The sequence below is a fragment of the Penaeus monodon genome, chromosome 7 (assembly GCF_015228065.2).
Source record: "Penaeus monodon isolate SGIC_2016 chromosome 7, NSTDA_Pmon_1, whole genome shotgun sequence".
NCBI classification, from domain to species: Eukaryota; Metazoa; Arthropoda; class Malacostraca; order Decapoda; family Penaeidae; genus Penaeus; species Penaeus monodon.
In genome coordinates, this window is record NC_051392.1 from 40,888,868 (window position 1) to 40,905,743 (window position 16,876).

General features: G+C 36.8%; 1 protein-coding gene across 2 annotated transcripts in view; it reads right to left on the reverse strand.

Annotated features, from left to right (window-relative positions):
• The window catches only part of LOC119575331 (gastrula zinc finger protein XlCGF57.1-like), a 17,019-nt gene extending 3,341 nt beyond the window's left edge, over positions 1-13,678 (reverse strand). Inside the window, exon 1 of one of the 2 annotated variants that reach the window (XM_037922876.1) lies at positions 13,371-13,678. The gene's annotated coding sequence lies outside the window, so the exon portion shown is untranslated. Of the gene's footprint in view, positions 1-11,047; positions 11,117-13,370 lie in introns of those variants that run through there. The other variant, XM_037922877.1, reaches the window with a different exon arrangement.
• Between the last annotated feature and the right edge of the window lie 3,198 nt (positions 13,679-16,876).

A 16,876-nucleotide genomic window follows, 5' to 3' on the forward strand; every position in this document is an offset into this window, starting at 1 on the left:
CTTTTATTTTTTTTTCTACAAACATAAGGGAAACTTTTTTTTATATGTGAATAGGTGCTGATCAGTAACATTTTTATGGTGCTCTTTGAACATAATTTTGTTGATGAAAAAAAAAAGAAACCAGAATTGTATGAGGCATTCTTTTTTGCTTGTAAGAAAATCACAGAATATATTTTGCAAACTTCATTTGGTAGCTTTTTATGTGCTAGAATTGTTTTTTAAAAAATCCATAATTATGCAACAATAACAAAATATAATATGTTCAACATCTTAATTAAGTGTGTGTGTGTATGATCCATTCAACCTCAGACCTGCAAAAGCTGTTGCTGTGATCCACTTTGCTTTGTGTCTTTTATCTAATTGTAGTAACCATTGCATACTTCACTCACCTCTCCCTTTCCCCTTTGTCTGGTGCTCTTTACAAAAACCCAATTTTTGATATTTTGTTCCTCTTTGGCTTTGAATTGACAACTCCAGGAAATAACCCTTATTTTTACTTCATTCTTGAATTATTTTTTTCATTCTACTCTATCTCCACCCATTTTTATGGGGAAAAAATAAATTTTACTCTAAAGGAGAAGAAAGCAGAAATATGTGATAAGATTTTTCAGTACCCTGTTCTTAGGGGAATTCATAAGCTGAAATAAATTATTTCTGCAGTGGTTTCTACTATTTTCAGATTCTGCTGACTCCTGCTGAAGTTTGACAGTTAAGGAAACAAACTTCTCATTATTTGTGTACTTTAGTACAGCTCCAAAGATATAAAGTGGCCCCTTTTAAACCCATTTTGAGGAGGAAGGGGTTAATAGTTAATGGTTAAAAGCAAATAATGTGCTAGACATCTAAGGTCATGTAGCACTATAGTTAATGTTAGGGAAGGGTGGTTGAGTTAGTGATTAGTTGTCTAAGCTGGGCAAAGGAATTGGTGAGTGAAAGGGTATGGTAAGGGTTAGATTAGATGAAAAATATGAAATGCGTTTGAGGAAAGAGAATAGGTTGTTGAAGCAGAAGTGTGGGATTCTGTAAGGATGTCTGATGGGTTTTGGGAGGTCAGTGAAGGGGGATGGGTGGGGGAAAGCAGAGGTACGAGTTGTTTCAAACGTGGGCATGGCAGTAAAATGTGTGGGATTGGAGTGCCCTGGTGGTGTGTATTGACATTATGAGAGTTAATGAGTTACATAAGGATTCACGTGCGTAAGAGGGAGTGGAAGGGATAGAGGGGATGGTGGAGGGTTAATGTGGGGGGGGTTTTGGGGTCGGGGGGATGGGCTGTGTTTGGGAGGGGGTAGGAGGATTGGGTGTAGGGGGATATCGTTAGGAGGAGGATGGATATCAGCAGTTACTTGGATGGGGGAAGGAGCGGGATTTTGTAAGATTTGGAGGTTGAGTGCCCAGTTTTTTCATTAGGTAAACTTGAATATTTTCAAGGGTTTTTCTTCTGAGTTGGTTGGGGAGTTTTGGGGGGATAAAGGATTTCTTGTGAGGGGGGGAAGAGAGGACTGGTTTTCTCAAGCATAGGAGCAAAGGAAGGTGGGGGTGATTGTGGGTAGGGGAAGAGGGGGGGGGAACGTTTGTTCTGTCTGTTAGGGGTAGTGCAAGGAGGAGAGGGGAAGGGGGTTGGGTTGTAGTGGTGATTGAAGTATCTGTAGTAGAGATTGGAGGGGCCTGGATTTAGGATGGCAAAAGAGTTTGACTGGGGAAGGTAGGAGGTAGAAGAGGGGGGTTAGATGTAGGGCGGGTGGGTTTAGGAAAATTTGGGTAGAATGAGCAGTATTACTGGAGTAAGGAGTAAGAGAGAAACCACGTCATGTGCTTCTTTTTCTGGCTTCACGTAGTGTGAGTCCAAGTTTGAATCTGAGAGTTGCTACCTCAGACTCAAATTTATAGGTGGGACAGCCCCTATAAAATACATTATGGGGCCCGCCACATTTTGGCAAGGGTGCGTGATTGTGCGGGGGCAGTTAGATCGGGTTGGCCAGGTTGGGCACATAGTGGGCACCCTGGCTGTGGAACGGCAATTTTTTGCTGGGTGTCCTAGACGCCAACAATTTTGGCACTGAACGTGGAGGGGGTTGGTATGGACGAACAGGGAGGGATTCTCCTCCTATGTAGATGTTAAAGGGAAAGGGCATGCCTACGGAAGGTAATTTTTTGGGTATGTTAGTGGGTTTCTTTCGATGACCTCTGGGGGGAATGGGGTAGCATTGTACTGATGTTGCATCATAGTCTGTGAGACAGGCAAGTAGATCCTTCTCCACAATCTGACCAATCTTTGTCATAGATTGGGCGATTTGCTGGGGAGATTAAACTGTTTCCGGTGCAAGTATTGAGGGTTTTGGGTGGGGTTCTGCAAGGATGGGGTTACCATATAGGTCTGTTAGTTTTGTTAATGCTATAGCTTGGTTTTCGGATGTTACTGTGACAAGACGGGAGCGGTCGGGTCGCTACAGAAGAGACTTTACCTCTTGTTTTTTGGAGACATTGTTTTGAAGAGAAGGGTGTTGTCAGAGTAGGGAGCTGTGGGAGGGATCACGAAAAATCGGGCCCATTTGGCTGCGCTGAAGAGGGTATTCAAAATTGTTGTAGAGATAGGGGTAGTCCCAAGGCAGGGGCGTACGAAGCTGGAGTAGTGTTAAGGGAGGTAGTGTTATGGGGGGGTGGGCAAAAAGGCTGTAAGGCATTAATAAGGGAGGGTGGGGTGGTTGATGTTGAAGGTGTGGGGTAGAGGTGTTAAAGTTGAGATTGCTGGGAGAGTGGAAATGTTCCTTAAGGGTTGATTGTTGGCTCTGTACTAGTGGTATTGGATGAGGGGTAGTTATTGCAGTGTTCGGAGCCATGGTCAAAGGAGAAACCTAGGGTCGGGAATCGGGTAGGTTTACATCGTTGGGGCTATTTGGGTAAAAGGGGGAAGCCTCATTGCCCCTAATAGTGGGGGATAAGTTTTCATTAAAGGCCATGGTAAGCCTGGATTATGTTGGGGTAAAAACAGTCCACCCCTCAGGGTCCCCCTTTAGGGGTAAGGGCTAGATAACTAATCAGGGGGAAAACCGTGCCCATGGCTCCCTCAGGCCGTTCAGGACTGGCACAAAGTCAGCCTTTCATCCCCTTTTAGCACGGCTTTCACACCTTAGGAGGTGGATAGCAGAAGGGTTTTTGGGGAAGGGACAGAAACGAAAAGTGGGAAGGAAAATAAAGACCATGCAAAATTAGTTGAGTCGAGGGCTGAGTCCCAAGGTTGGGGAGTTCCCCATCATTGGGTCCCATCCTCCGCCCCCTAAAACCCCCCATGACAACAAAGGGCAAGGGATTGGGGGGGGTTTCCAATATAATATAACCATCAATATCTTGAAAAAAATCTAAGCATGTGGCCTTCTTGTAAATTGGTCTTTATTTGTTTAAATTCAATGCTGCCAGGAAAATGCAGTGTTCCTTTTTTGTGTGTGTGAAATGTCTCTGCACATAGAAAGGCTCTGCTCGTGCTTAGCCATAAAGGGAAAAAAAATTACTGATGGGTATGAATATTGATGGAGCTATTTTTATTTTTAGACATTATAATTACTATAATGATATTAACATTTGTAACAACAATATAAGATAGCAAAAATATTTTAGAGAATCAAGGAAAAAGGGGAACAGTTGAGACTAGCAGTACTTATAATTGGCTCAGTGGTGACTCAGTACAAGTGTAGCCATCTATTATAAAAAAATAAAGTCACTCACAATGGCAGGGCATGTATGCACATGCCATGCCTGTTGGCTCTGGGTTAATAAAGTAATCAATAAATTTTTATTTACACTAGATTTGAATGGGATTTCTAGGAGTGCATTCCTTCTTAAAGACATCAAGGAAAATTCAAAAGCAGAACTCCAATATCCTATATATTTGCAGAATGTCCAATAATCACAGGGGGGTGAACATGTACATACAGATAGTAACATTAAATTTTCAATATTGATGTATCACTTTTTTAGTAAAACTACAGCACCATTATCAGTTTCATACTTACCATAAAAGAATTTCAGGTAAAATGCTATTTATATGTTGATTTTTACTGTTCTGCCTCTCTTGCAAAATAATATGTGTACAGACATATTATATATATATATATAATATTTTATATATATATTATATATATATTTTATATATATATACATTATATATACATTATATATATATATATATACATTATATATACATTATATATATATATATATACATATAATTAAATTATTATATATACATATATATATATATATATATATATATATATATACAATTATATATATAATTATTTTTACTATTTTATATATATATTTTATTATATAATATATATATTTTATATCATTATAAAATATAAATATATTATATATTTTATTATAATTAATATACCTTTTATATATATATATATATATTATATATATATATATTCTTTATATATATATATACATTTATTAATATAGATATTTTATATTACTTATATAAATATATATATATTCCCTTATATATATATATATATATATATATATATATTATATATATATATATCTATATATATATTATATATTATAATATAATATATATATATATATATACTTATCTATATATCTATCTATATAATAAACTATATATTATATATTTTTATATATATATATATATATATATTATAAAATATATATATATATATTTTATAATATATATAATAATTTATATATATTTTAATATATATTTATATATATATATTATATATATAATGTATACTAATATATTATATATTATATATATATTATATTTTATATTATATATACTTTTTATATATATCTATTATATATTATTAATGTATATATTTTTATATTAGTATTATATATATTATTTATATATAATTTATTATTTTAAAATTTATATTATCTATATATTAATATATTTTATATATATATATATTTTATATATTATATTCTATGCCCTGTACACCATATTATTTTGCAAGAGAAGGCAGACGTAAAATCACATATAAATAGCATTTTACCTGTATTTCTATTATGGTAGTATGAAACTGATATGGTGTGTAGTTTTACTAAATATGATACACCCATTTTGTAAATTTTAATGTTACTATCTGTATGTACATGTTCACCTCCCTGTGATTATTGGACATTCTGCAAAATATATAGGTATTTGGAGTTCTGCTTTTAAATTTTTTCCTTTGATGTTTTTAAGAAGGAATGCACTCCTAGAAATCCCATTCAAATCTAGTGTAATAAAAATTTATTGATTACTTTATTAACCCAGAGCCACAGGCATGGCATGTGCATCCCTGCCCTGCCCATTGTGAGTGTACTTTATTTTTTTATACATAGATGGCTACACTTGTACTGGGGTCCACTGAGCCAATTATAATTACTGCTAGTCTCAACTGTTTTACCCTTTTCCTTGATTCTCTAAATATTTTATGCTATCTTATATTGTTTTTTACAAATGTTAATATCATTATAGTAATTATAATGTCTACAATAAAAATAGCCCCATAAATTTCATAGCATCAGTAATTTTTTTTTCTCCTTTATGGCTAAGCACGAGCAGAGCCTTCTATGTGCAGAGACATTTCACACACACAAAAAAGGAACACTGCATTTTCCTGGCAGCATTGAATTAAAAAAATAAAGCCCCAATTTACAGAAGGCCACATGCTTAGATTTTTTTCAAGATATTGATGGTTATATTTATTGGAAACCCCCCCCATCCCTTGCCCGTTGTTGTCATGGGGGGGCTTAGGAGGCGGAGACTGGACCCAATGATGGGGAACTCCCAACCTTGGGGACTCAGCCCTCGACTCAACTAATTTTGCATGGTTTCTTTATTTTCCTTCCCACTTTTCGTTTCTGTCCCCTTCACCAAAACCCTTTCCCTGCTATCCACCTCCTAAGGTGTGAAAGCCGTGCTGAAAGGATGAAAGGCTGACTTTGTGCCATTTCCTAAACGGCCTGAGGGAGCCATGGCACGGTATTCCCTGTTTTTAGTTATCTAGCCTTACCCCTAAAGGGGACCCTGAGGGGGGGAAATGTTTTATCCCAACATAATCCGGGCTTACCATGGCCATTAATGAAAACTTACCCCCACTATTAGGGGCAATGAGGCTTGCCCCTTTATCAAATACCCCCAAAACGATGTAAACCTACCCGATTCCCTGACCCTAGGCTCTCCTTTGACCATGGCCCCGAACACTGCAATAACTACCCCCTCATAAATACCTACTAGTACGTAGCCAACAATCAACCCTTAAGGAACATTTCCACTCTCCCAGAAATCTCAACTTTAACACCTCAAACCCCCACAACCTTCAACATCAACCCCCCCATCCTCCCTTATTAATCCCTTACAGCCTTATTGCCCACCTCCCCATAACACTCCCTCCTTAACACTACCCCCACTTCGTTACCCCCCTGCCCTTCGACTACCCCTATCTCTACAACAATTTTGAATACCCTCTTCAGCGCAGCCAAATGGGACCGATTTTTCGTGATCCCTCCACAGCTCCCTACTCTGAAAACACCTTCTCTTCTAACAAGGGTCTCCAAAACAAGTAGGTAAAGTCTCTTTCTGTAGCCGACCCGACCGCTCCCGTCTTGTCACAGAAACATCCAAAAACCAAGCTATAGCATTAACAAACTAACAGACCTATATGGTAACCCCATCCTTGCAAAACCCCCTCCAACCCTCAATACTTGCACCGGAACAGTTTCAATCTCCCCAGCAAATCGCCCAATCTATGACAAAGATTGGTCAGATTGTGGAGAAGATCTTTCTTGCCTGTCTCACAGACTATGAAAGCAACATCATACAATGCTACTCCATTCCCCCCAGAGGTCATCGAAAGAACCCACTAACATAGCCAAAATTACCTTCCTAGGCATGACCTTCCCTTTAACATCTACTAGGAGGAGAATCCCTCCCTGTTCGTCCATACCAACCCCCTCCACGTCAGTGCCAAAATTGTTGCGTCTAGGACACCCAGCCAAACATGCCGTTCCACAGCCAGATGCCCACTATGTGCCCAACCTGGCCATACCGATCTAACTGCCCTGCACAATCACGCACATGTGCCAACTGTGGCGGGCCCCCCCAATGTATTTTATAGGGGCTGTCCCACCTATAAATTTGGTCTGAGGTAGCAACCCCTCAGATTCAAACTTGGACTCACACTACGTGAAGCCAGACAAGAAGCACATTGACGTGGTTTCTCTCTTACTCCTTACTCCAGTAATACTGCTCATTCTACCAATTCTCCTAAACCCACCCGCCCCAACATCTAACCCCCCCTCATCTACCTCCTACCGTCCCCCGTCAAAATCTTTTGCCATCCTAAATCAGACCCCTCCAATCTCTACTACGATACTTCAATCACCACTACAACCCCAACACCCCTTCCCTCTCCCTCCTTTTCACTACCCGTAACAGCAGAACAAACGTTCACCCCCTCTTCCCCTACCACACAATCACCCCCACCTTCCTTTGCTCCTATGCTTGAGACACCAGTCCTCTCTTCCCCCCTCACAAGAAATCCTTTTTTCCCCCAAAACTCCCAACCAAATCAGAAGAAACCATTGAAAATATTCAGATTACCTAATGAAAAATGACACTCAACCTCCAATCTTACAACTCCTGCTCCTTCCACACTCCAAATAACTGCTGATATCCATCCTCCTCCTAACGATATCCCCCCTACACCCAATCCTCCTACCCCCTCCCAACACAGCCCATCCCCCCCGACCCCACCCCGCCCACATTAACCCTCCCACCATCCCCTCTATCCCTTCCACTCCCTCCTTACGCACGTGAATCCCTTATGTAACTCATTAACTCTCATAATGTCAATACACACCACCAGACACTCCAATCCCACACATCCTACTGCCATGCCCACGTTTTGAAACAACTCGTACCTCTGCTTTCCCCCACCTATCCCCCCTTCACTGACCTCCCAACCTATCAGACATCCTTACAGAATCCCACACTTTCTGCTTCAACAACCTATTCTCTTTCCTCAAACGCATACATATTCTTCATCTAATCTAACTCCTTACCATACCCTTTCACTCACCAATTCCTTTGCCCAGCTTAGACAACTAATCACTAACTCAACCACCCTTCCCTAACATTAACTATAGTGCTACATGACCTTAGATGTCTAGCACATTTATCTTGCTTTTAACCATTAACTATTAACCATTCCTCCTCAAAATGGGTTTAAAAGGGGCCACTTTATATCTTTGGAGCTGTACTAAGTACACAAAAAATGATGAAGTTTGTTTCCTTAACTGTCAAACTTCAGCAGGAGTCAGCAGAATCGAAAAATATTAAAAACCCCTGCATGAAATAATTTTATTTCAGCTTATGAATTCCCATAAGAAAAGGGTACTGAAAAATCTTATCACATATTTCTGCTTTCTTCTCCTTTAGAGTAAAATTTATTTTTTCCCCATAAAATGGGTGGAGATAGAGTAGAATGAAGAATAATTCAAGAATGAAGTAAAAATAAGGGTTATTTCCTGGGGTTGTCAATTCAAAGCCAAAGAGGAACAAAAAATCAAAATTGGTTTAGTAAAGAACACCAGACAAGGGAAGGGAGAGGTGAGTGAAGTATGCAAAGGTTACTACAATTAGATAAAAGACCACAAAACAAAGTGGATCACAGCAACAGCTTTTTTCAGGTCTGAGGTTGAATGGATTTATACACACACACACTTAATTAAGATGTTGAACATATTATATTTTGTTATTGTTGCATAATTATGGATTTTTTAAAAACAATTCTAGCACATAAAAAGCTACCAAATGAATGTTTTTCAAAATATATTCTGTGATTATCTTACAAGCAAAAGAAAGCCTCAAAACAATTCCCGGTACTTTTTCTTTTTATCAACAAAATTATGTTCAAAAAGCACCATAAAATGTTTAAATGATCAGCCACCTTAGTTCAACATATAAAAAAATGTTTTCCCCTTACTGTTTGTAGGAAAATAAAATGAAGATAAAAAGAAGAGATTTATAAATATCAGTATTCTGTATCAGAATCTATGTCTTCATACTACATACTACACCACACTCTGATTGTTATAGTAGGTAATTTTAAAGATTATCTGTATTAAATACACAACAATATAATACCTTACTTTACCAAATTATAATACATACAAAGATATTAAAAAAGCATACCAAAGTTGTAAACAATATAAATGCATACACCAATGAATAATCTTAACATTACTCTTAAAAGAAGAAGAAAAAGAAGAAAAAAATCCAATTCTTAAATATTTTAAAGCATTTTCTTTTACTGTAAAAATATATCACATTGCTAGTAAGATATATATGTATGAAAGCATTCTGTATCTCATCATAATTTACATAAAAAGGTGATATCTTTACATATCCAGTCTAATGTTTATCCTCTAAGTGCAATCTCATATGTGGACTTAAACCATCTTTTCTTGCGAATCTCTTACCACATACTTCACAAACGAAGGGCTTTTCCTTTGTGTGTGTCCTTCTGTGTCTCACTAAATGACCTTTATCAGAAAATTCTTTGTTACATATTTCACATTTATAAGGTTTCCCTTTTGTATGAATTCTCATATGTGTTACCAAATGACTTTTCATAGAGAAGGCTTTATTGCATACTTTGCAACTAAAAGGTTTCTCCTTTGTATGTACTCTTACATGGCCCACTAGTGTATCATTCCTTGTGAATCTCTTATTGCAAATTTCACAGGTAAAAGGCTTCTCATTGGTATGTATTCTCATATGCATTACTAAAGAACCTTTTTCTGTAAATGTATTATTACAAATTTCACAGACAAATGGCTTCTCCTTTGTATGCACTTTCTGATGTCTGGCCAGAGTAGCTCTTTCTGAGAAACCCTTTTTACATACATTACAAAAATGAAGCATCACTTTAGTATGCAATCTCATATGTGTCAAGTGACCTTTTTCCCCTAAAAATTCCTTGCCACATATCTCAAAACCCTATAAGGTTTTTCCTTTGTATGTACTCTTCTGTGTGTTACTAAACTATCTCTATATGAGAATTCCTTACTACATATATCACATCTGTAAGGCTTTTCCTTTGTATGTACTCTCATATGTTTTACTAGAGTATCTCTCATTGCAAAGTCTTTACTGCATACATCACAACTAAAAGGTTTCTCATTTAAATGCCGTATGATATTTTTTTTTTCAGAGTATTTTTTCTAGAGAATTCTTTATTACATATCTCACAGCTAAATGGTTTCCTCATTAGAATGAACTATGAAATGTTTTGCAAGAGAATCTTTCAGTGAAAACTGCTTGTTACACACCTCACAGGTATAGAGATTCTTTTTTGTGGGGCAACTTCATGTGTGTCTGGATTTTATCTTTCCTTGAGAAATCTTTTTTTGCATACATCACAGTGAAATGGCTTATCTTTCTTTTGTACAAACTTTTTTGCAGTTGCATTCTTTGTTCTTCTCTGCACCATCGATCACTATTTGTAGACTGAATTTTCCTATTTTCCTCAAAAACAAATGGTACTAATAACAATGGATCTTTAGTTGTAGTTTCCTTCACACCATCATGTATAAAATCACTTTCGTTGCGGGTGTCATAAAAACATTCAGTTTCTTCATCATATGAACACTCATCCTTAATATCAATGTCATTTTCAAGCTTAATAAAGACCTTATTTTGCATCATTAATGCAATGAGTATTCTCATCTTTCACTTTTAAATCAAAGTCTTAACATTTATTTTACCACCTATATTTTTTTTTTTCATCAAAAATGTACTTGTGTCACTGATGTTTGTGTCATCTTCAGTTTTAATATAGACCTATTAATTTCACCTAGTACAAATGTCTTCCTTATCTGGTATTTGGACATCAAGGTAATTTTTTTCCCTCAAAAAATGGGCACTCATTCTGACTGTCTGCCCTCACTCTCTTCCTTTATATAAATATTATCAACTGCATTCAGGAAAGCATCCTTTTTATTCTTTACTTCGGGTAAATCTCCTCACTTAAATACTCATTTCCTCTTCCATAATTTCCACCTCTTCCTTCTCTGTCTTGGAATGCGCTCTGCATCTAAACTTTCTTCATCCATGATGCCCATGAAATCCCCCCATTAGTGATATCACCCCTGAAAAAAGAAAACACATGAATTACTAATAGGTCAAATGTAATCAATTTTAATAAAAGAGAAACATATTGCTCTTGGTAAACCAACCCTCAAAAAACATTAGAATTATAATAAATGAATAAAAAATAAATCTCTCGGACTGCCATTCTTCTTCACTCATATCTGAAAAAATAAATAATATGATAATCAAGAAGAATCATGTTCTAGTGTTCCTGATACTAGTGAGTTCCTTAAGGCTATTACTCTTTTCTTATTAATGAGATCTCCTTTGAATTAAATCTACTTTATAAAAAAATGTCATCTGATATCAGAAAACTGTTGTCTGATTTAACCTGTATATATACTTAACCAGTCCCTGTATTTTTTTCATGAACTTTGTTTTCATTTAACCTAGATAGCTATGAAAGTGTTTATTCACCAAAGAATCAATTACCTACCTTACCTCACCTACATTACTTGCATTTTGGAAACAATTTTATTTACTACTACTATTACAATTTTTTTCTACAAAATTCAATGGGGTAAACAGGAGATATTAGACAAGCTTGGTAACTGACCTCTTGGTAGCTATTTTTTTTTTTTGGTTAAGCCGTATTTATATAAACAAAATTAATGTAACAAACAGTGGTCGCTCCACATACCTGGCTCCAATGGGTTACTATCAATGCTTCACTTTCATTATTACTCAAAAATAAATAATGTATTAATATCCTTATTTTCTTTGCAAATTTGCAAAGGATAAAAAAAATATATTTGTGAAAAAAAAATCTCTTTAGTATCACTTCTGAACACTTTTTCTAATTATTACAAATGCTTATGATAAGTGTAAAAATCTGTTGTCATGACTACAATTTAAATAATATGAAATCATCCATTTCATAAAATAAAAATACACAATTTTATCAATATGAAACTTAACTTCATAAACAGTAACACATGATAGTGAATGGTGTGTGCGTGTGTGTGGTGTGTGTGCGTGTGGTGTGTGTGCGTGTGTGGTGTGTGCGTGTGTGTGGTGTGCGTGTGTGTGGTGTGCGTGTGTGCGGTGTGCGTGTGTGTGTGGTGTGCGTATGTGTGTGTGGTGTGCATGTGTGTGTGGTGTGTGTGTGTGTGTGGTGTGTGTGTGTGTGTGTGTGTGTGTGTGTGTGTGTGTGTGTGTGTGTGTGTGTGTGTGTGTGTGTGTGTGTGTGGTGTGTGTGTGTGTGTGGTGTGTGTATGTGTGGAGTGTGTGTATGTGTGTGTGGTATGTGTGTGGCGTGTGTGTGGTGTGTGTGTGTGTTCTCTCAAAGACATCCCAGTCTTAAATAGTATTCTACATATCTATCTATGGTAATTAATGTTACTGCAATATAATATGGCAATAAAAATAAAAGCAGTCTCATATTCAAATTCTGCAAAGAATGTATTGCTTTCCTGTCTTGCACTTGAGCTGTAACTTATAGAGAAAAGCTGCTTTAAATCTTTAGAAGTTAGAGATATAAATTTGGTAATGTATTTTTAAAATCTATTACTATTATTATTTTAAACAATAAGCAGGGACCACAAGATATATCTTAAGCTCAAAAAATTTCTGGTGTTCTGTAAACATTTTGAAGGTACTTGTCTCTGCTGCTGACCACCTTTGGCTTCACTCAGCAATGGCCAACACCAAGATAATGCTTGTAGACCTCTCTGGCGATTCATCAGCATTTGAGAACCAATGGCTTGTCAGCTTATTTGTGTAGTGATTTGATGGCTTTTGTCAAAATGTCTTAGTAGCATTGTGGCAAGCAATCATCTCAAGTATCAACATGGTTCGTTTTCAATCATAGTTTTACGTGATTATAAGAAAAAAGTTTAACTGAAAAGTAACAGTGGATGTCTTCCAAAAACTGTAGAAAAATCTGGACAGGATATCACCACCTCAAAACAAACTATAAAATACTATATAACACCGTATTTGCCAAAAGGAATACATAATAGTTACCGCCTATAATCCAGATACCTACAAATAAATAACAAAAAAATAATGAAATGCAACTCATGTATTATCTGATCAGAATTCAACAACTTTGTAAAATATCTGATATACTGCCAGTAAGGCTGTCATTTTCAATCATAATATTCAACCAAAGAAAAAGTTTTTTTTTTCAAAATTGTTATATACTGTTTAGCCCTTCCCTTCATCAATGCTAAGGCTGTTTCTCCGTAACTTTCCTTACCTGCTCTTGTTTACTTTTTGGTCATAAGCTCTTTTGATATACCTCCTCGCCCATAAATAATGGACTGAATCTGTTAAAAATACTTGGATCCGAGAAGACCAATAAGAGACGCAAAGTAGTTAAGTTTAGTCGTCGGTCAGGATTGTTACTTCAGGGACACAGAAAACGCATCCCAAAGAGGACGAGAAAACAACGCGAGCGATATCCGGGGTGCCTAATCTATTTCGTTTATTTGCCCTTTTCGTTATAGGCTGTAACTATTTTTTATCATTAAAGAAACTGAGGGGATGAGGCACTCACGAACTCAGTTTGGCAATGACTTGTAAATGTTATCTTTTCCATTTTAATAAACATTAGAGAGAAAGAAGTGCTCTTTTAAACAACACCTGCATAAAAAAATCCATCCATTTCTTGTATTGCCAAAGTGTAAACAAACTCACATGTGTGCATGGAGGGTCAGACTTAAAGGTTTAGGGATCAGTACTACATTGTATCTCTTACTACGAACCTGCCAATGAAGGCGTCATTTCACACTTTCACCCATCCCAGGAAGACCCCTGGTAGCGGCACTGAGTTTCAGAGTATATACGCGTAAGGTACTGAGGTTAGTATTGGTTACTTTGATATATCAGCGGTTTGTCCAAATAATATGAATTTATAATATGAAAGCTCATCTCTTATGGACCCTATGGCATCGTACACCGACATTATTGCTGTTTTATGTGCTGAAAAGAAAAGAAAAAGGAAGTGTACAAGAATAATTTTGCTGATTTTGAAACGAACGTTTAAAGAATGCCATTTATCGATTTTCTAGGGATAGCGATTTTTAACTTTCCCCCCAACTTACCCACACCCACACCCACACCCACACAAACACAAACACAAACACAAACACAAACACAAACACAAACACAAACACAAACACACACACACACACACACACACACACACACACACACACACACACACACACACACACACACACACACACACACACACACACTATCAGGATTGTAAAAGCTACCTATTATGACAATAATATTTTACATTTTACTGTATTATAAATTTATGAAAATCCAGGTTGGACCTGTTAATGTAATAAAATTTCGTAAGCATCAGGTACCGCATGTTTTATTATTAACTCATTAAATCCTATTACATATCTGAAGCTGTAGGCCAGGCTTATCAGGGGATGCCTTAAGTGGGCCATGGCCTCAAAAGGTTTGAAGATCACGAGTTTTTGTGGGGTTTACTTTTGTTTTCCGTATGTATCCCAAATAGTAGTACTTCAGTCTCGCTGTCATATGGCCAAAATATGTGTAGCGGTTTGCAGGATGAACAACTCTTGTTAACCATGATACAGATCCCAGTGAAAAACTATAGGGATGTGATCTCGTAGGATATTGTGTACTTTATTTGCCCTTTCGTTTCTCGTTGCATTTCGCGGTCCATATTAACGACGAACTACAGTTTTTTGTTTTTTTTTTTCTCGGTAGAATTCCACTTTAGATATGACTCATGTACGAGCCATCTCACATGCTTCTAAACATTTCTTCATTCATCCATTGCTCACAGCTGTGTTAATTTCTGTGAAGGGTTTTTAATTAGTCAAATCATTTAAATGCAGCGTCATGCCCTTTTATGCGAGGTGTCTCATTTAATTGCTATTTAAATGCTTTTGCATTGTTTATATGATTTTAAAACTTATGGATATGAATCTCCATGCATTAATATAACCTGATAGCAGGTTATATTACTCAAGACTGGCAAATTACAGCTTAGCAGACATGATTTGGTCACGTCTTATGCGTGACCAATGTACGGAGAAACTTTTTTAATCTGAATATTATATATGATGGAAACCCGAGACTAGGCAGGCAAAGTTCCTGGTTATGGCTAGGTCTGTGGGCGGATTTGCCTCTTTTCGTCAAAGACAAAACGTATTTCCACTTGAACTAGACCCAGTACGGTTACTACATCCACAGGCGCTGCGACCTGATATCATTAATCTGATAGTGAATACACTAAATATGTTTTCTGCACCTCTGGGGATGGCGCCCAGTATCGTCTCGATACGGTTTGTTGTTTGAGATCAGTCGACATCGTATAAAACTCTAATAACATTAGAGATATTGTTCTTAGATTCTAATAACTGCACATCTCAATAAACTAAATCAGAAAACTGCTAGTTTATAGGTATACAACTGTACATGAAATATTGCTGGATAATTAAACCTTGAGTTATACCAGATCTCCGAGCAATCTGATTTTTTTTTTTTTTTTTTTTTTGCATAAGTAAACTTCCAATCTAAATAAGACATGAGTGTCTATACTTTATAATTTAATTGTCTTTATATTTTAAAACATTAATTTATTGTGTAAAATATTTATGAGTTTATTTCGTATAGGTAGACATTACAGAAAATGCTGCTCCGTTATCACAGTTTAAATACAAAAAGCAAAAGTGAAAAAACAAGCAAATGTAAATGTAATGAAGAAAATATTGTTATGTATAACAAATATATATCACTTTCATATATCAAGTTCTATTGAACACAAAAAATATTAGGAATGATATTGAGGAAAAGAAAAGGGAAAAGCCAATACCCTTTGTGGAACGTCCCATTAACTCGGTCGTAACGGACGGCGAACTTCCTAATTCTTGAGGAACGACACCGCGACATTTTTCTTCCAGAACCACTCGGCGTTTGTCATACTCCAATCCGATTAAACTGTCGATAACTTTATATGCTTTCTTTGTATATGGTGCGATTTAGTGGAGGATTCTAGGATAAGAAAGGGGGGGTGGGGTGTTGTTGTAAGTGTGCCATTTTTATCCTATTTTCTTTCATAATGATTATATTTGTTCATGGTTTGATAGTTTAGCTCCCACCGCCGGGAAAGTCTTCCAGTAGGCTCGCTTCAACAAAACCCTCGATAATATATTTTTTTCTTCCGTTATCGCCTTCCGCTCTAACGAGGAGACCCAAACTCTTTCCTTCTCTCTTCGCCTTTTCTTCTTCCCTTATTGCACCCGCCATTGAAAATTAAAGAGAAAGAGAAAAAAAGACTAATTCCGAGCTTAGAGGTCATACTTTCTCCGTACCTTGAGGCCTCACGACACGACCTTGATCCCCCGAGGTGCTACGGCATCGACTTCCTGAAGGAAGACTCACGAAAACAATGATTCAGCAGCTGTGGCCGAGGGCGGGACAGGCGCTTCGCTCATGACTCGCACACACACACACACACGTGTGTGTGTGTGTGTGTGTGTGTGTGGTGTGTGTGTGTGTTGTGTTTGTGTGTGTGTGTGTGTGTGTGTGTGTGTGTGTGTGTGTGTGTGTGTGTGTGTGTGTTACACATTCACACCATGTATCATCTACTTGATTATATAGTGAGGAAAAAAAACATTTCTCTCTTTTCCTCAAACTGTAGCGCAAAGACCTCCCTCTTCAGTTCAAGTTCGTCTTGTTAGTGATAGGAAAAAAATATTTCTTCTTTTTTTT